The 21,288-nt window shown below is 37.3% G+C and overlaps 1 protein-coding gene across 15 annotated transcripts in view; it reads right to left on the minus strand.

Annotated features, from left to right (window-relative positions):
• The window catches only part of WRN (WRN RecQ like helicase), a 128,023-nt gene that overhangs the window by 98,836 nt on the left and 7,899 nt on the right, over positions 1–21,288 (minus strand). For 3 of the 15 annotated variants that reach the window (XM_085000175.1, XM_021075783.2, XM_085000178.1), the window contains exons 2-3: positions 17,896–17,983; positions 17,570–17,682 (exon numbers count right to left, since the gene is read on the minus strand). The exons of 9 other annotated variants lie outside the window; for them this stretch is intronic. The gene's annotated coding sequence lies outside the window, so the exon portion shown is untranslated. Of the gene's footprint in view, positions 1–17,569; positions 17,720–17,895; positions 17,984–21,288 lie in introns of all 15 variants that reach the window. 3 more of the 15 variants (XM_085000174.1, XM_085000179.1, XM_085000176.1) reach the window with 1 other exon arrangement.

The raw sequence follows: 21,288 nt of genomic DNA on the forward strand, positions 1-21,288 counted from the left end.
AAATAAAGTTTGTTCTTGGAAGGGATCCAAGTCATTGAATAATAGAATTTTTTAATTATATATTTAGCTGTTGAGTATAAACAACTTTGACACATCTTTTTCTAAAACCAAGTCATATCCTTTCATAATGCTTCACTTTGAGCCAGTAAAAGATCTTAAGTCCCTCTCTGAAATAAATAATATATTTTGATTTGCTTTGGTTTAGACTTTCCTGGAATAATCCTGCCTATCTATCTACCATTATCGGCCACTTTTTAACCTTTTTCACTTGTTTTAAAGGCTGATTTTAACAACATACACCTGGGATCTTAGTTGTGCTTTATTTTTCTGGTTTGCTTATATGAATAGCCCAATTTGAACATGTGTATCTTTCAATAAAGAGATTCATCTCATTCATAGTTCATGTAAGGATTTGAGTTCTCCCTTTCATCGTACTTTGATGAGTATTTATCTTCCTTTCTTCAGTTTCCTTTTATTCTTTATCCATTTTTTTGACTGGGTAATATTACCATTCATACTCTTTTTTTCCTATTGCCAATGTTAAAACTTCACTTTTTTCCATCCTATTACTCTATTATCTCAGAAAAATAATAAAACTATATTCCTTCCCCACCAAAACCCTGTATTTTCACTGTCCCTCCACCCGGCAAGGCAAAACTCTTAGAATATTTTGACTTCCCCTCTCTTACAACTACTGTTTTTTGTTGATATAGTTTTGGTTACAGCCTTTCTTAGTATAGTCCTTCTACTTCAAGAATCCTTACTATTTTCTAATCATTTATGTTACAAATTTCATCATCCATTTTAATATAAATGTTTACATAAATTTAAATATGTATATAAATTGGAGTTCCTTGGTGTCTCAGCAGATTAAGGATCCAGCATTGTCACTGCTGTGGCTCAGGTCACTGCTGTGGCACAGGTCACTGCTGTGTCACAGGTCTGATCCTTGGCCCAGGAATTTCTGCATGCCACAGTCATGGCCAATAAATACATACATAAGTAAATAAGCAAATGTATATATTGCTTACTGTAATTTCCTCTTCACTTCCTCTTGTCCTATTTTGAATCTCTGCTCTGATTCAATGGTTTATTTAGAAACCTTTTTCTTTTTGTTTTTTTTTTGTTTCTTTTTGTTTTTTTTTTTTTGTCTTTTTGCTATTTCTTGGGCCGCTCCCGCAGCATATGGAGATTCCCAGGCTAGGGATCCAGTCGGAGCTGTAGCCATCGGCCTACAGCAGAGCCACAGCAACGCGGGATCCGAGCCGCATCTGCAACCTACACCACAGCTCACAGCAACGCCGGATCCTTAACCTACTGAGCAAGGGCAGGGACCAAACCCACAAACTCATGGTTCCTAGTCGGATTCGTTAACCACTGCGCCACGACGGGAACTCCTAGAAACCTTTTTTCAATTATTTTCCTCAGATAGAATATGTTGGTGAGGAGTTCCTGCTGTGGCTCACAGCCAGTGTTTATAGGTAACCCGACTAATAGCCAAGAGGATGCAGGTTCAATCCCTGGCCTTGCTCAGTGGCTTAATGATCCAGCATTGCCAGAAGCCATGATGTAGGTCACAGATGTGGCTCAGATTTGGCATTGCTGTGGTGTAGGCCTGCAGCTACAGCTCTGATTCGACCCCTAGCCTGGGGACCTCCATATCGTGGGTGCGGCCCTAAAAAGGAAAAAAAAAAAAAAAAAAAAAAAAAGAACATGTTGGTGATAAATGCCGATCCTCTGTAAAAGTGAAAATGTATTTTTTCAAATAGATATGAAAATGATTTGTTGGCTAAGCATAACAGTCTCTCGTCAGTTCATAGGTGTTGTCTTACAGGAGTTTCCATTGTGGTGCAGCAAAGACAAATCTGACTAGGAACCATGAGTTTGCGGGTTCGGTCCCTGGCCTTGCTCAGTAGGTTAAGGATCCAGCGTTGCTGTGAGCTGTGGTGTAGGCTGCAGACGTGGCTCGAATCCCGCGTTGCTGTGGCTCTGGCGTAGGCCGGCAGCTACAGCTCCAATTAGACCCCTAGCCTAGGAACCTCCATATGCCGCAGGTGCAGCCCTGAAAAGACAAAAAAGATAGACAGATAGATAGATAGATAGATAGATAGATAGACAGACAGACAGACAGACAGACAGACAGACATAGATGTTCTCTCACTATCTTCTACCTTTTAATGTTGCAAATAAGAAGGTCATTGTTTTTCTGATGCTTTCTTCAATGATGAGTACTATTTTTCCCATTTGGGAGCTTGAAAAACTTTTAAGGATTTTTATATTTTAAAGAGCCTAAGTGTATAGGAGAATAGAGTCTCCTTAGGATCAGTGAGTCCTTGGAAAGGACTGCTTTCCAAATCTTTACTTCAGCTCAGAAAAACTTCCCCTTGTTATGGGTTGAACTGTATCCCTCCCCTAAGTAAAATATGCTGGAATCCTAATCCCTAAGAAACTCAGGATGTGACTTTGTTTGAACATAGTCATTACAGAGGTAACGAAATTTAAATGAAGTCATTAGGGTGGTCCCTAATTCAAAATGAGTGTTATCATTATAGAAAGGGGAAATTTGGACACAGAGACAAGTATAGATGGATGGTGATGTGAAGAAACACATGAAGAAAAGTCATCTGCAAGCCACAAAGGAAAGCCTGTAACAGACCCTTTCCTCAAAGCCCTCAGAAAAAAACTCTGCCGACAAATCAGTTTTGGATTTCTAGCTTCCAAAACTATGAGACAATACAGTTCTATTGAGTCTTCCAGTTTGAGGTACTTAATAATTACAGCTGTAGCAAACTAATATATCCCTACTACTAGTTTAGTTATTAACTGCCATAAGCTATTCCTTTTTTTCCTTCTGCAGCATTTATTCACATTCTAGTGAATTTCTTCTTTTTTTTTTTTTTTTTTTGTCTTTTGTCTTTTTGCTATTTCTTGGGCTGCTCCTGCGGCATATGGAGATTCCCAGGTCGAATCGGAGCTGCAGCTGCCGGCCTACGCCAGAGCCACAGCAACGCGGGATTCGAGCCGCATCTGCAACCTACACCACAGCTCACAGCAACGCCGGATCCTTAACCTACTGAGCAAGGGCAGGGACCAAACCCACAACTCATGGTTCCTAGTCGGATTCGTTAACCACTGCGCCACGACGGGAACCCCAAGTGAATTTCTTCTTGCTTGAATTTTTTCTTAGTGTATTTTTTCCTACCTAACAACCATCTCCTTAATTTTGTTCTGTATTTCAAGAGACCTCTTCCACGTAATTTCCAAGATGCTAATATCATTCCCAACAGGTATTGTCATTTTTCATTTTGCCTATTGAATTTTTACGATGTTAAGATCTTCATTGCTAGTTTCAAAAAATTGCCTGGTACACTAGTTCAATCTCCCTAAAGATGCTTATTATTTCTTTCTTTTGTAAGAGTCTAACTATTTCAAAGATCAAAGATCTGACTCAATAGGAGCTTCCTATTCTGGATGTTCTGTTGGTCTCCTTTCCACTGATGCTAGATTCCTTGGGTGGACTGTTATTTTACTTCACTTGTATAACTCTTTACTATCAGCAGTCATCAGCTCTTTGGGTCCCTCAGGAAGCTGCAAACTGAGGATCAAGAGACTAAAGTTTTCCACTGAAGCATCAGGAGGCAATTTCTCTACCCACAGGTCTCCAAAGTTATAATCTCAAGGTCTGGCCCATCAGCACACTGAGCCATACGTACAACTCCTCAGGGAAGTCTTCTAAGACAGGAATGATCAAGCAGGCTTCCAAGGACCAAACAGTTGTTCAGTGCACTCAACAAATACCTGTTTTATTTTCAGCCATATTTGTACTACCACAGTAATTCTATTGAGAATTTTATTTAGGAAATAATGTTTAATTCCTTTCTTATCCACCCTTTTTCCTTTTCCACCATTTTCAGTGGAATCCACTGATAATACTTATAGGTACTTTAAGTTCTTTTTTGTGTAGAAATTCTTTTTTTCTCAAGGATCAACTATTCAATTAGCAAGCTTGAGATCTGTTGATTTTACTCAAATACATAATGACTCTCAACTGCCTGCCTCATTTATAAATGAAATTCTACACAGGAAATTGACAACATTTTCAAGTTCATGGCACACTTAGAAAATGAAAATTTTTTTTGCCATTTTGGGAAGGGGATCTGGGAATGTGAATATAAAATTCTGCAAAACTTTTGTTATCTATAAAATCAAAATTTTCAAACTTTTTAAATAACAAACTTGCAATTGTTTAGACGAATATAAATTTTGCATATGAGGTTTTATGCTTAAAATTGCCACACAATTCCTAGTTGAGACCTTTTATTAACATATTCTTAATATTCTATATAATAACCATCACAAAGAAACTTCATTAGCACAAGTGGTAGCAAATGGCAAAAGAAGAGGCTTTTGCTCCAATACACTGAAAATTTCTTCTTCACTGCTAACCAGCATTCCAACAATTCAGTCTCTTTAAATTGTACATCAAGGGTGCTATAATTCTTTAAATCTAATGCTTCTCCTTTTCTTCTACTGAGAAATATGTTAATTCTTTCTGATGATGTAAATAAGCTTCAAACACAAATGAATGTTTTTATATCAAGTATTTCAAACATACTACTGTCTCAGGCACATACTGACTGCTCTAATAATATTATTAATCTTTCTTTAGGATTCAAATAACACCAGTTAAACAATAACTTCTAAAATTATTTTAACTTCATGATAGTAAAACTGAATTTTTACTCTGTATCTATAAATTTTTTCAGTACATGTTAAAATATTTTACACAAGGTCACTGCACTTATGATTAAGTTAATTCAAGTGCTCAAAATATCAGTTATGGATACCATTTTCTGAAGCCAGTAATTATACTTCAACCAGTCTGCAAGTAAGAGTCATTCACATAGGATAATTTGAAATTTTCTCTTTAGCTTATAAATCTTCCTTTGGACTGTCAACACACTTCAGTAATGAAACTAATGAGGTTTTTTTCATTTAAAGCTGAAAAAAAAAGTATTGTAGCAACTTGGATTTCATTAGATTCACTGTTTTTATGACATCATTTAATGTAAAATTCAGAACTACAGGCAAATTTTAATATACAAGAGCTTCTCCGTGAATGTATTACTTAGAATATCAGTATTTTCATACTGAATTTATAAAGCTTTTATACTTTCTTGTTATTACCAGCCCCAAATTCACAATGTTTACATAATATCTCATCTGTTTCAAAATATTCATATTTCACTTTAAAATTCATCCCCGGTTGGTTTTGGAACTTCTTAGCCAAGCAAATAATGTCTTTCCAGGTGTTTTTCAAGGATTTTATACAACCTTCTGAGGACCATTGCCAATACTTATTAATTCATTAACTTCAATAAACACTTCTTTCATTAATCTTCTGGATTAGTATTGTCTTTATGTTCCTGACAAAATCTTCAACATATCTTCTAATAGAACAGCTGAAAAATGGCAACTTTTCACCTCCTTTCCCTCACTGGTCCCAAACACAGTCTTTCACACAGGCAGTGGGAAAAAAAGATTTGGCAAACTAGTAAAGTGATCTGGGATTTAATCATACAGTCCTGTAATTTGCTTCTTGAGCTCAATCCGTTACTTTTATCAATCTCATAAATTTATTATTTTTTGCTCAAACATGTTTTCAAAAGTTCAAAATTTTTGTTCAGTAAAATAGATGTTTTATGAAAAGGAACCAGAGTACTTTGTGGGACATCCCTACTTCATTTCATTTAGGCTGAAAAGTGAAGGATTATGGGTATACGGAATCCATTTCTAAGATAGTCTTCTACTTTAATGCCTAATTATTGAATATTTACTATTATGTTCCACTCATAAATCAGATGATTTTCCAGCTTTAATCAATATCTTAGACACCATAGAGAGTAAGTAAATAATTATAGAAATTAAATCTATTCTAATACAAAGTACTTAAAATACTGTAGGTCTTAATTCCTTGGGAAATAGTTTTTATCAATTTTTTAACCTGTCTGTATTCTTTTTTTTGTCTTTTTGCCATTTCATGGGCTGCTGCCACGTCATGGGGAGATTCCCAGGCTAGGGGTCTAATCAGAGCTGTAGCCGCCAGCCTACACCAGAGCCACAGCAACACCGGATCCTTTACCCACTGAGCAAGGCCAGGGATAAAACCAACAACCTCATGGTTCCTAGTCGGATTCCTTAACCACTGAGCCACGAGGGGAACTCCTACTCTGTCTGTATTTTTATGAACATTTCTAAACAAATCCTACCTCCAATTTTTTTAAGGAAGCCAAACAAAAACTAAGTGTACTGAAATATTTACTTTCATTTAGTTTAATAATTAAAAATTTTAAAGTAAGCAAAATATATTTCAGGGTAATCAAATATATTTTTAAAGGAGTTTCTGAAGTTTACAAAGGCCTATTTTTCCTTATTGAATCAACTGAGCTGCATATGTTCCATTAACTATTTTTAGATATAAGCACTAGTTCTTTATATTCTTAAAACAAATATTATGAAATTCTATCAAATTCAGGGTTTGATAAACTGTCGCATCAAGAGCCTATAATAATTATAAATTAAATAACAAGCAAGAAAACTAACAAAATTAATTTTAATCTATTAGAAAACACTAAATATCATACAACTATAACCGATTAGAGAACACTAAATATCACACAATAACATTCAGTTAGCCTATTCTACGCTAGCAGTAAAATTATGAAAGTTAAGACAATTGAAATTGAAAGAAAACACATAACTTTCCCAATGATTCAATAACATACGCATACCCAGTTAAAGTAATTAATAGGTAATTATTTAACAGAAAACTCAGAAGGAAATACTACATGATATAGCCACAACACAGCTTTTTTTTTCAATTACTCAATGAATTTTATTACATTTATAGTTGTACAAGGATCTTCACAAGCCAATTTTATAGCCTTTCCATCCCAAACGCCAGCACATCCCCCCACCCCTCAACCTGTCTCATTTGGAAACCGTAAGTTTTTCAAAGTCTGTGAGTCAGTATCTGTTCTGCAAAGAAGTTCGTTGCATCCTTTTTTCAGATTCCAAATGTCAGTGATAGCATTTGATGTTGGTGTCTCATTGCCTGACTGACTTCGGTTAGCATGATAATTTCTAGGTCCATCCGTGTTGCTAAAAATGCCATTATTTCTTTCCTTTAAATGGCTGAGTAATATTCCATTGTGTATACGTACCACATCTTCTTTATCCACTCTTCTGTCAATGGACATTTAGGTTGTTTCCATGTCTTGGCTATTGTATATACTGCTGCAATGAACACTGGAGTACATGCATCTTTTCAAGTCATGGTTTTCTCTGGATAGATGCCCAGGAGTGGGACTGCTGGATCAAATGGTAGTTCTATTTTTAGTTTTCTGAGGAATCTCCATACTGTTTTCCACAGTGGTTGCATCAATTTACGTTCCCACTAACAGCGTAATAGGGTTCCCTTTTCTCCACACCCTCTGCAGTATTTATTGCTTGTAGACTTTTTTTTTTTTTTTTTTGTCTTTTTGCCTTTTCTAGGGCCACTCCCATGGCACATGGAGATTCCCAGGCCAGGGGTCGAATCGGAGCTGTAGCCACCGGCCTACACCAGAGCCACAGCAATTCGGGATCTGAGCCATGTCTGCAATCTACACCACAGCTCACGGCAACACCGGATCCTCAACCCACTGAGCAAGGCCAGGGATCCAACCCACAACCTCATGGTTCCTAGTCGGATTCGTTAACCACTGCGCCACAATGGGAACTCCTGTTTGTAGACTTTTTGATGATGGCCATTCTGGCTGGTTATAAGGTGGTGCCTCATAGTGGTTTTGATTTGAATTTCTCTAATAATTAGTAATGAGCCACAACACAACTCTTTTTGATCATGTTTACTATGATAACCGTACATGCTATTAACTCAAGTAGTTTACAAAAAGATCTACATAAAGAATGTTCAAATATAATTTCACCTGTTATACATCTTTAAATGTCTGTCTTATGAAACACTTTTGTTTGAAAACTACAAAAACACTCAGCCATCAAAATTTTGCATTACCTATATATAACCCACATCATTATGCTTCAGCACAAATTGAAAGGGACTAATTTTGCTCCAGTTAACTCTTGCCAATAGTTCAGTATGGACCCAGCGTTGCCAGACCTTCCAATTTTTCAAAAGAAGACAAAGAACTTGATGTTACTATGCAATCTTCCATTTGATACCAATTGCCAACATCAAGTTTCCTGCAGGCCTCTTCATTTCGAACCTCTGCTGTGGACAAATCAATACTAGCAGCTGGTGTGGATATCCCTAGAAATTTTAAAAGTCAATACCCCTTCACAAATCATTCTTTGAGTGAAATACTTGGGTATATGTTTGTAGATGCACTACAGAATGAGTGGTTGACAAAGAACAGTAACACACTAACAAATGGAGTTTCCTTCAAGATGCACATAGGAAACAAGGCAGCAGTCTGGGGCACTTACTTAATTAGGGAGTAGGGAATGAATTATCCTAAGACTGGAGCACACATCCCTTTTCTCACCACTCTGAGTTTACTGTGTCAACTGATACTGCCCTGGAGCATCACTCTATGCTACAGCTTCCACCATCGTGCTAGGAGCACTCACACAGCATACCGTTTACCTTCCCAGCTGTGAAACGGTAAGTAAAAACTATGAATCCAGAGTCCAAATCTTCCAGTCCATCAACTAGCAGTACCAACTATATGCTTTAGGAGTCAAATTATTAAAAGATCTAGCTTGATGGTCTAACATGAAAATTACTATGTCTAAACAGAGCCTAGGCTAAATGGAAGATCAGCTGTGTTCTTCATGAAGGCAGACCAAAAAGAAATATATTCACACTATACCAAGATTTCCCTTCAAAATACTTCTCTAATTTTCATATCATTTTATCCCTGGTTACATTTTTAAGAACTAATCTCAAAAGTAATCAGCATTCCTCAAAACACATCCACAAAACAGAATACTGTGCAATGATTAAAACATGTTCTTATAATTTATCAAATGAAAAGAGCAAGTTATGGAGTTCCCTTGTGGCACAGTGGGTTAAGGATTGGGCACTGTTACTACAGCGACTCAGGTTGCTGTTGTGGCGCAGGATGAATCTCTGGACCAGGAACTTTTGCATGCCACAGGCGCAGCCAAAAAAAAAAGCAACTTAAGCTCTAATCTTAGAAAATAAAGAGATGTATATTTCTCTATGTGTATATTACAGATATTTTATATACATACACATATATACACATACACCTACACACACACACACACACACATGCATTTCTAAAGGTCTGAGGTAGTGTATACCAAAACATAAGTGGTTAACCCACATCCGCAGATGGTTTTTAATCCCTTTCTTTCTATTTTTCTTACATTCCAAATTTTCTATAAGAACATGAATTACTTGTAGCAATTGGGGTTTGGGAAAGTATGCCAGTAAAAGTGGGAAAGTGTTTTTGATTTAATGAAAAATCAAGGCTACATTTTTGTACTATATAACAGATTGTTTCTGTCACCAACAACTCAAGTCTGCCATTGTAGCACAAAAGCTATAAACAATACTTAAACAGGCATGACTGCGTTCTAATAAAACATTATTTATAGACAGGAAAATCTGGATTTACACAAATTTTACAAATATTACACTTCTTTTGATTTGTTTTAGCCACTTAAAAACACAGAAACCATTTAGCTTACTATAGTCAGTACAAAAACAAGTCAAATGTGACCCAATGGCCAGTTTGCCAAATGCCGCTATAAAACATAGACAAAATGTTCTAAGACTGGAAAATGTCCAATGCTGCTGTTATTAACAACTCACTATAGCAATTTTTAATCACCATAATACATTCATAAAATATCTAATAAGAATGTAACTCCTCGTAAAGGAAGGCTTTTTAATAAATTAGTTGAAAAATGAATCTCATTTTAACTAAATGAGTAAGCTTACTGTAGGGTTAGTAATATTAGCCAATTAAATATTAAGAGATTATCTGCCAAAATTAGGAATTATGTTTTGAAAGAAAGCCATCTGAAGTAATTTTATTTGACAGCAATTAGATAGTAGGACAAGCTATTCACTTAAACCACTTCTAGCTTATGTCAATAGAAATCACACCAATAAGACTTAAGGTTTAGGAGTTCCTGTCGTGGCGCAGTGGTTAACGAATCCGACTAGGAACCAGGAGGTTGCGGGTTCGGTCCCTGCCCTTGCTCTGTGGGTTAACGATCCGGCGTTGCCGTGAGCTGTGGTGTAGGTCTCAGACGCGGCTCGGATCCCGAGTTGCTGTGGCTCTGGCGTAGGCCGGCAGCTACAGCTCCGATTAGACCCCTAGCCTGGGAACCTCCATATGCCACAGGAAGCGGCCCAAAGAAATAGCCAAAAAAAAAAAAAAAAGACTTAAGGTTTAAATTAGTAACAAATTTAGGGAAAAAAATTATTTTTGCTTTTTAGGGCCGCACCTGCATCATATGGAAATTCCCAGGCTAGGGGTCAAATCAGACCTGTAGCTGGCAGCCTACACCACAGCCACAGCAACACAGGATCCAAGCTGCATCTGTGACCTGCACCATAGATCACAGCAACACAGTGATCCTTAACCTCTTGAGCAAGGCCAGGGATGGAACCCGCATTCTCAATTCATTTCTGCTGAGCCACAACAGGAACTCCTCACATTTAGAAATTTTAAGACCAAATGCAATTCTAAATTAGCAAAGAAGGGATAAGTCTTTCATCACTTAGCTTTTAAACCACATTCTGGCAAAGAAGAAATTCATTTCAAGAGCACATTTTCCCACTTAGAATGGTATCACCTTGTAGAGAACAGACTTCACACCAGTCTCAAGAGAAAGTTGGGTTTAAGTGGATTAGCTCAGAGATTTCTTTGTTCCTAAAACCTCTAACTAAGGTAAGGAAATTAATACCTACCATTACCACAGGAACTTGCCTAATTGCTTGAGGGCTAAGCTGAATAAAGAATCCCTTTGAAATGCATCCCCCAAAATCCAAAAAACAAACAGACAAAAAAAACCCCACTGCACTGTTGAGTTAAATGGCACATACAGATAAGCATTTCAAGTCCAGGAAAAAAATTATCAGTAAGTAGTTCAATGTCTAACTCTGAGAGACAATTATATAGGCCAATGTGGACAAATTTTCAATTAGTACCTAAAATGGTTCAATTCTGTTTTTGTTCAAAATATATAAAGGCTAACCTAATGAAATACACTTTTATAAAAACTATTTAATCAAAAATGTTTACAATTATTCTAAAATTTGCTAACAGAATGTCACAAAAGAGAAGTCACTGTTCACAAGCTAAAATTTCAATTTCTTACTTTGAGCGTTTAGGCAAATTTTACAATCACTGAGTTTCTCATTTTTTCCCTGAACAACAAGGGTGTATCATCATCACTGCGCACAAAGAAAAACTAATAACAAAGGCTAGGTGATTCTGCAAAAGTTAGCAGATTGCTCTAACGTTAAAAATTATGCTATGAACAAGCAGGGAAGTAGAATGGAAAGAAATCCAGACTTGGAGTCAAAAATTCTAGGCTCCAGTGCTGCTTTGTGTCAAAAAAAAAATGATCCAAAAGTTAGAAGTAAGACGAAAAGAAGGCAATATGTCCTTTCAATGTCATATAGGAGCACAAGCCCACCCAAGAATTATTGCATATGGAATATACATTTGACTCATTATTTACTTGGTTAAAAACTCACACTCAATGAAGTTACATGTTAACTTGTAAATTTTTGTCTAGTAAAAATCCAACTGAATTGTGTCCAGCAGAAAAGATGATCTCAAAGGTTATGGTTTTTACTACCCCATAATACAGCTCTGTATCTAAACTAGCAATTATTTCAAAGTTCCTGTCCCAATGTGTTCGTATGATGGTCAATTTAATGTGTCAGCTTGACTAGGCTAATGAATGGTAAAACATTATTTCTTACAGATGTGATAAATTCATTTGAATAATAAAAAAAATTAAATTAAAAAAATAAAAAAAAAATAAAACATTATTTCTGGGTGGGTCTTGGGAGCCTGTTTCCAGAGAAGACCACCATTTGAGCAGGTAGAAAGAGTAAAGACAACTGCCCTCAACCAAAGGTGGGCATTGCCCAGTCTGCTGAGATCCTGAACAGAACAAAAAGGTGGAGGAAGAGGGAATTTGCTATTTGCTTGAGCTGAGACATCCATCTTCTCCTGCTCTTGCATATCAGAACTCCTGGACTCTGATGTCTCACACCATTGGCTCCTCTGGTTCTCAGATACAGACTAGAATGACACCACTGGCTTTCCCAAGGCTTCCGGCTTGCTGGCGGCAGTCTGTGGAGCTTCTCAGCCTCTAAAACTGCATGAGCCAATCCCTCACAGTAAAAATCTTTCCCCATATCTATATATACCCCATTGGTTCTAGAAAAATGGATTATATTATACCTATATAATCTTTGTTCCTCTTTGAACCAATTTTACCTCCTGTTGGTACCCTCATTAATGAATTAAATAAATGTGACATGGGTTCATTATATATTTGTATGAGAAGGAGTCTAATTTTTTTAGAAAATTATGCTGTGACACTTGGCCATTTAGTATCCATGAGTCCATGGATGATTCACTTTACTTTTCTAAATCATTATTTCTTCATCTAAAAATGGGATTAAACTGCCATTATATTATTACTTGCTTTATTATATTACATTATTATATTACTTGCCTCACTGACCACAGGGTTGATGTGAAAATAAACAGCCACAAATATGACATGACATCTTTTAAACAACAGCTACACATGAGTTGGTATACTGATAGGAGTAGTGACAGAATTTTAATTGCTATTATAACTCAGTCCCTTTAATATACTTAGAGGGACCAAGAATCTGTGAGTACAGAGAGAGATATCAAATCCATAAAACCAAGACAAAGTATTATCAAAAGTTAATACTGAAGCTCTTCATAGGTAGAGTGTTCTTTTAAATGATAAATCCAAATAGAGAAGAGAAAATGGATTCATTTATCCAAAAAGACTTCATTCTTACCCATGGGACTTGGTCCAAAGAGCACTGAATTTCAACATCACCTATTTTCTTTCTCTGCAACTATACCATACAAACCATATTTAGAAGGCTTCCAACTACAATCTAAATTACCACAGTAATATTCATATACTCATCTAACTATTCATGTATATAGATATGAATATAGAAAAATGAAAGAATTTCAAAGACTGGTAACTTACAAGATTGGATTAATAAGGATTTCAAATAATCTGATACAGAAAGCTTATAAAACCGAAGCAGCTTAAATGATTCAGCAATTCGATCTGGTTACCAATGCTCTAATTTTGGTTTTTGGGTTTCACCTATACAATTTTGTTATTTTTACTAAAAGAGGCAGCTTTCAGTCAAAAAGCCTTTCTCCACACTCCCTTTTCAGTGTGGAGAAAAGGGAACTCTCCTACACTGCTGGTAGGAATGTAAATTGGTACAACCACTATGGAAAACAGTTCCTTAGAAAACTAAATATATAACTGTCGTAAGATCCCGCAATCCCACTCTTGCACGTATACCCAAACAAAACTACAATTCAAAAAGATACATGCACCCATACGTTTATTGCAGCACTATTCACAGTGGCCAAGACATGGAAACAACCTACATGTCCATCAACAGATGAATGGATTAAGACGACGTGGTACAGGAGTTCCCATTGTGGCTCAGGGGAAACGAATCTGACTAGTATCCATGAGGACGCAGGTTTGATCCCTGGCCTTGCTCCATGGATTAAGGACCCAGTGTTGCCCTGAGCTGTGGTGTAGATCACAGATACAGCGCGGATCTAGCGTGGCTGTGGCTGTGGTGTAGGCCAGTGACTATAGCTCCAACTGGACTCCCAGCCTGGGAACCTCCACATACCGTGGGTGTGGTCCTAAAAGACAAAAAAAAAAAAAAAAAGATGTGGTACATATACACAATAGAATACTACTCAACCATAAAAAAGAATGAAATAATGCCATCTGTAGCAATATGGATGCAACTAGAGATTTCTCATACTAAGTAAAGTAGGTCAGAAACAAAAAGACAAATACCATATGATACCATTTATCTGTGGAATCTAAAATATGGGACAAATGAACCTATCTACAGAACAGAAGCAGATTCACAGACATGGAAAACAGACTTGTGGTTGCCAAGGGGCAGCAAGAGGGAGTGGGATGGACTGAGAATTTTGCAAAGTATTACATTTAGAATGGATAACCAATGCAGTTCTCCTGTATAGCACAGGAAACTATAGCCAATCACTTGTGACAGAACATGATAGAAGATAACACAAGAAAAAGAATGTATATATATGTACTATATATAATATACATTTTATATATCTATATAACTAGGTCACTTTGCTGTACAGCAGAATTAGCAGAACATTGTAAATCTACTATACTTTAAAAAATTTAAAAAACGAAACAAAACAATGCAGTGGGAGTTCCCACTGTGGCTCAGCAGGTTAAGAACCCAACAGTGTCCATGAGGATGCAGGTTCAATCCCTAGCCTCACTCGGTGGGTTAAGGACACAGTGTTGCCACAAGCTATGGCTCAGATCTGGTCTTGCTGTGGCTGCGGTATAGGCTTGCAAGTGAAACCCCAACTTGACCCCTAGCCCAGGAACTTCTATATTCCACAGGTGCAGCTATAAAAAGAAAAAAAAAAAAAAAAACAGAATGAACTTTCAAAAATCTTGGTTTGTTTTTTTTAATTTATTATATTACATATTTTCTGAAAATGTAAACCTTGCCCTTTGAATTTATCTGTACTTAACCAATATACTAGCAACTAGTTTATATATACATATATGTATAGACACATACACATACACATAATCTACAATTTATTTTAGAAGACATAATTAGTAAGTTATTCTCCTTTATTGTTTCTGAGTACTACAAAGCATTAGTACCACAAAGCATTAGTGCATTAGTACTTTTCAATGCACTAGTAGGAATAGGAGAAGGCAGAGTGAAAAAAATTAGAACCAAAGAATCCATGTCAAAACCCTCATTAAATTCCCAAATTAGGAGTTCTCTTGTGGCACAGGGGGTTAAGGCTCCAGCATTGTAACTGCAGTGGCTTGGGTCACTGCTGTAGCATGGGTTCGATCCCTGACCCAGGAACTTAAATATACCAAGGGCATAGTCAATTAAAAAAAAAAAAAAAAGAGAGAGGGAGGCTTTCAAGACTTTTATTAACCTATTGCTAGATTTCTGCTATCTTAATACCCTCCAAAATTACCTGAACAAGCAAACTAGAAAAGCTAAATAAAACCTATTAGCATTTAGTTCAGCTTAAGCAAATCACTGCAATTTTTAAAAATAATAGGATGATTTTTTGAGACCTATTTCTTTATAGGTATCTACCACGTTTTCATAACTGTCAAATACTATGTGATATATAATTTATACAATAGTATAAATTAAAATTTGTATTAATAATATCAATTGAAATAAAGTACAAATAGAACCAAATAAATACAATAAAATGCTATCAACTGTGGAAAAGGATAAAAGCTTCTCTCTATGCTGTGTCATTGTTGAGAAGCCACATTGCCCATAAACTAGGAACATGACTTGACCTGAACTGAATCCATGGCACAGTGAAGTGCTTTATAACTGAATTTCACTGTCCCACTGAATAATTCATTAGTTTTAATAAATTTCCTCTTGTTCTGAAAGTAGCTACAGCCAGTCAGTGAAAATCAACCACTATAAACTGGGAAACTGCAGAGGAAGTTTTCAAGTAAGTCAATTTAAAACCTGCTTAGGTTGCCTATTTTTCCTTTTTTATTTTTTAATTACTATTACTTCATATGGCCTGAGATGAAATTTTATGGGACTCATTAGGAAGTGGACATTGGCAGTTACCTACACAGAACCCATTTCACCCTGCACCCTTTGTACAGTATCATAAATTTAATTCAAGTAATGACCAGTTACCCACAAAGCCAATGTGCTTGAAGGAAGCTACCCCTACTCCCAGCTCCCACTGTAAACCCAAATGATTTAAAAGTAATCCCATTCTCTTTGCCACAAAGATGATTCAAAAACTCAGGCCTAAACTCAAGACATTCCTCTGAATTTGGGTTAAGAACAAAACTATGACTTCAGACCAATGAGATAAAATATGATTGTTTAAGGGATCTCTGAGAATACCATGCCTTGCCCTTGTGAGAAAGCTATCAGAAGAGATGCCCTCTATTTGAGAATGGGAAGCTTGGGCCTCTACTGCCAGTTTGCTACCATGATGGAAGTCAGCCTCACGATGAAGCCAACACAAAGAAGATAGCAAAGATGGGAAATGAAGCCACAATTGTTAATGGACTAAACCAGTCTTCAAGTAGTCCTACCTCAGCCTTCAAGTTTCCTTTTAATAATAAATTTCCCTATTTGTTAAGCCTGTCTGAATAAAGTTTTCTGTGCTTGTGCTCTAACCAATACACAAATATAATTGAAAATAAAAGTATGTGAGAGTTCCTGTTGTGGCTCAGTAGATTATGAACCTGACCAGTATCCATGAGGATGTGGGTTCCATCCCTGGCCCTGGAGTTCCCTGGCTCAGTGGAAATGAATCTGACTGGTATCCATGAGGATGTGGGTTCCATCCCTGGCCTCACTCAGTGGGTTAAGGATCCGGCACTGCTGTGGGCTGTGGTGTAGGTCACAGATGCAGCTCAGACCTGGTGTTGCTATGGCTATGGCACAGGCCAGCAGCTACAGTTCCAATTTGACCCCTAGCCTGGGAACCTCCACATGCCAGATGTGGCCCTTAAAAAAAAAAAAGAAAAAAAGATAAAGAAAAAAAGAGAAAAATCAATCCCTGGCCGTGCTCAGTGGATGAAGGGCCCAGCATTGCCCTGAGCTGTGGTATAGGTCGCAGACCCAGTACAGATCTAGCATTGCTGTGGTGTAGGCTGGTGGCTACAGCTGATTGGACCCCTAGCCTGGGAACCTCCAAATGCTGTGCGTGCAGTCCTTAAAAAAAAAAAAAAAAAGAGAGAGAGACAAAAAAATTAATAAATAAATTAAGCTGAAATCCTACCTCCTAACACACCTCCACAGCTAAAACCCTGGTTCAAGTCAAATTACCTCTTATCTGCTTGCCTCCATAGTCTATTCTCAAATCAGTAATTAGAGTGATTCTGTTAAAAGAAAATTCAATTTAAAGGATTATATACCATAACCAAGTGAGATTTATCCCAGGAATGCAAGGATGGCTCAACATAAGAAAATCAATTAATGTAATAAGTCACTTTAATAGAATGAAGGAAAAACACAATATGGTCATCTCAATTGACACAGGCATTTGACAAAATTGAATACTCTTTCATGATATAAAAACAAAAAAACTAAGGATAGGAGGGAATTTCCTTAACACGAAAAAGGGCACTTATGAAAAATGCACAGTTAACATCATACTCAAAGATGAAAGACTGAAAGCTTTCCCCTTAAGATCAAGAGCAAGACAAAGATACTCACTTTCACCAATGCTTTTCAACATAGTATTGAAAACTGTAGCCAGGGAGCTCCCTCATAGTCTAGTGGTTAGGATGTGGTGCTTTCACCCCTGAAGGCCAGGTTCAATCTCTGGTCTGGGAATGGAGATTCCACATCAACCATTGTACACCACTGCCAAAAAAAAACTTTTTAAAAGAAAAAGAAAATTCTACCCAGAGAAATTATATATAAATAAGAAATAAAAGTCCTTCAGGTAGGAAAGGAAGAAGTAAAACTATCTCTATTCACAGATAATGTGATTCTATATATTTAAGAAAAAAATCCCAAAAAATCCACAAAATACCTACTAGATCTAATGAGCAAACTCAGCAAAGTTGCAGGGTACACAATCAGCACACAAAAATCAGCTGTTTCCATATACCAGAAATGAACAATCTGAAAGGAGATCAAGAAAGCAAACTCATTTACAATAGCATCTAAAAGAATATCTAGGAGGTGAAAAACTTGTATCCTAACACCTACAAAATACTGCTGCCACTGAAAGAAGGTACCAACAAATGGAACGACACTTGTGTTCATAGATAGAAAGATTAAATACTGTCAAGATGTTTATGTAGCTACCTAAAGCTACCTACAGATCCAACACAATCTCTATCAAAATTCCGACAGCCTTTTTTGCAGAAGGTGATCCTCAAATTCATATGGAATTGGAAAGGGCCCTGAATAACCAGAACAATCTTCAAAATGAACAAAGTTAGAGACTCAGACTTCCCAATTTCAAAACATCCTACAAAACTACCGTAATCAAAACAGTGGCGTGGCATAAACACACAGATTGATGAAATAGAATTGAGCCTCCAGAAATTAATCCTTATATGTATGTATTGCCAAATAACTGATTTTTGAAAGAGTGCCAAGTCTATTCTGTGACAAAATGAGTCTTTCAATAGATGATGTTGGGCCAACTGGATTTCCACACAGAAAAGAGTGAAGTTGGACCATATGCAAAAATTAATTCAAAATATACTGATTCAAACGTTAACAGCTAAAACTGTAAACCGCTTAAAAGAAGACATGACTTTGGATTTGGGAACAAATTCTGAAATAGAACACCAAAAGAACAAGCAATAATGGAAAAATATATAAATTGGACCTTATCAAAATTTAAAACTTTTATCAATAAAGCGACAGTATCCAAATGTAAAAGACAACCCACAAAATGGGAGAAAATATTTGCAAATCATATATCTGATAAATGTTTGCTAAGGAGAATACATAAAGATCTCCTACAACTCAGAGTTCCTGCTGTGACACAGCAGGTTAAGGACCAGGCCTTGTCTCTACAACTGTGAGAGTTCAACCTCCAGCCCAGCACAGTGGGTTAAGGATCCTGCATTGCCACAGCTTTGGCGCAGGTCACAGCTGTGGCCTGAATTCGATCCCTGGCCCAGGAACTTCCATACAGATACCACCAAAAAAATAGATAAAGGACTTGAACAGACATTTCTCCAAAGAAGATATACCAATGGCCAACAAGCACATGAAAAGATGTTCGGCATCATTTATCATTAAGGAAATGAAAATCAAAATCACAATACAATACCACTTCACATCACTACTTAAGAGGGCTATTACAAGGAGAAAGAGGAAATTGGAAAGATGAGAGGAGAAAACAGGAAAAGAAAACAAAAAAGAAAAGAAAAAGGAAAAAGAAGATAAATTTTGGAGAGGATCTGGAGAAATTGGAACCCTTGTTACAGGGCTGGTTGAATGCAAAATGGTGCTGCCACTCTGAAAAACAGTTACGGTTCCTCAAAAACTTAAACATAGGAGTTCCCACTATGGCGAAACTGGATTGAAACTGTAGCTCAGATGTGATCCCTGGGCCAGGAACTCCATATGCCGCGGCACGGCCAAAAGAGAGAAAAAAACTGCTAAACACAGAATTATCATATGACCCAGCAAGCCCACTCCTAAGTATAGACTCAAAAAAATTGGAAACAGGGACTCAAGCAGATCCTTGTAAGCCAATGTTCAGTGCACCATTATTCACAATAACCAAAAGTGGAAAAAAACCCAAGAGTCTGTCAACAGATGAATGGATTAAAAAAACGTAGTATATACACACAACAAAATAGTATTTAGCCATAAAAGAAATTAAGTATTAATACATGGTATGACATAAATGAACACTGAAAGCATTATGCCAAGTGAAGTAAGTCATATACAAAAGGACATATTAGATAATTCCATTTGTGTGTATTATCTAGAGTAAGCAAATCTGTAGACAGTATACCAGAGGTTACCAGGGGCTGGGCAGAGGGGGCAATAGGGAGTTATTAACCAGTTACAAGAGCTGTTTGGGGTGATGAAGAAATTTTAGAAATAATTGTGATAGTTAAATAATAATGAGTGTAATTAATATCACTGAATCGTACACTTTTAAAAATGGTTAAACTGGCAAACTTTGTTATACATATTTTAGTATATAGTTTTTAAAGATAGATCATAGTAATTTGCTGACAAAACTCTCCAGTAGCTTCCCATCTCCCTCAGAATGAAAACCCTAACTTTCAAAATTGCCTACAAGGTCCTACACAATCTGTCGCCCACTCTTTCCTGTCTGACTTTATCTCCTACAATTCTTCCCTATCTCACTCTACCTTACTGGCCTCCTTGGCTGCTCATCGGACACAACAAGCAGGCTTCCTCAGGGCCTTTGCATTTTCTTTTTTCCTAGAAAGTCACAGGACTAGCTCTCTCACTTCCTTCAGCTCTTTACTCAAAAATTACCTTCTCAGTCAGGCCTTCCCTGACCACCTACTTTAAAACTGCAGCTCCCTTACAACTCTTCATCTCTTTTTCCTGTATTATTTTCCATAGGATTTTCATCTTCTGATACACCAGGCATTTGACTTACTGCCTTTGACACCAAAAGCAGAGCGATTTGTTTTGTTCACTGATGGTCTCCCCAGTACCTACAGCAGTGCTGAATATAGGTCTGTCGAATTAACAAAGGGAAACCACTCTTCCATGGATGAAAATCTAACTGCCCTGCCCATACAGACCTTCAACTCCCTAAAAACAAACTGAATCATACGAAATTCGAAGTACGCTTGTTACGGCAGCTACCCAGCAGCCCTGCGCTGCAGCGTATAAGCTCTGGAGTCAGCCCTGTGGCTGTAGCCTACTAGCTCCAGCAGCTCTGGCTGCAGTGGATCAGCTCTCTTACCCGGCAAGAAACCAAGCGAGCACTCGGAGAGTTGGAGAACTCAGGTTTATTACGCCGGCCGGCTCGGAGGAGATCAGGAGATCGATCTCCAGAGTCTGAGCCCGGAAGAAGGGTTTCACAAGGCTTTTATGGGCTACTTCTTCCAGGTCCATCCTTGGCTAGTTGGACCGGAGTGACATCAGGCAAGGTAGTGGATGTGGAAACAAATTGACAGAAGCAGATGTGTGGGGAGGGGTGGTTGGGGCAGTTGGATGGACTTTGCTTAGTCATCATGGCCAGAGTCTCTCCTTTCTACATTTTTATTGGGACAGTTTCTCCTACATTCCCCCCTCTTGATGCTTTTTCACATTTTTGGAGCAAGCATCAACCTTCCTGGTCTTCTTGGCCCAGAGGCTGATATAAGTGTGGCCCGGACATCACCACCGTTTGTAGCTTTATAGATGCTAGGCATGAGGAGACAAACTTGACAAGACAGTTCAGGATACAGGGGCGAAATGTGAGGGCCATG

The sequence above is a fragment of the Sus scrofa genome, chromosome 15, assembly GCF_054392235.1.
Source record: "Sus scrofa isolate SSC_HxYL_T2T_F1_AM1 chromosome 15, Sscrofa_HxYL_maternal_Yorkshire_Landrace_v2.0, whole genome shotgun sequence".
In the NCBI taxonomy this organism is placed as follows: Eukaryota; Metazoa; Chordata; class Mammalia; order Artiodactyla; family Suidae; genus Sus; species Sus scrofa.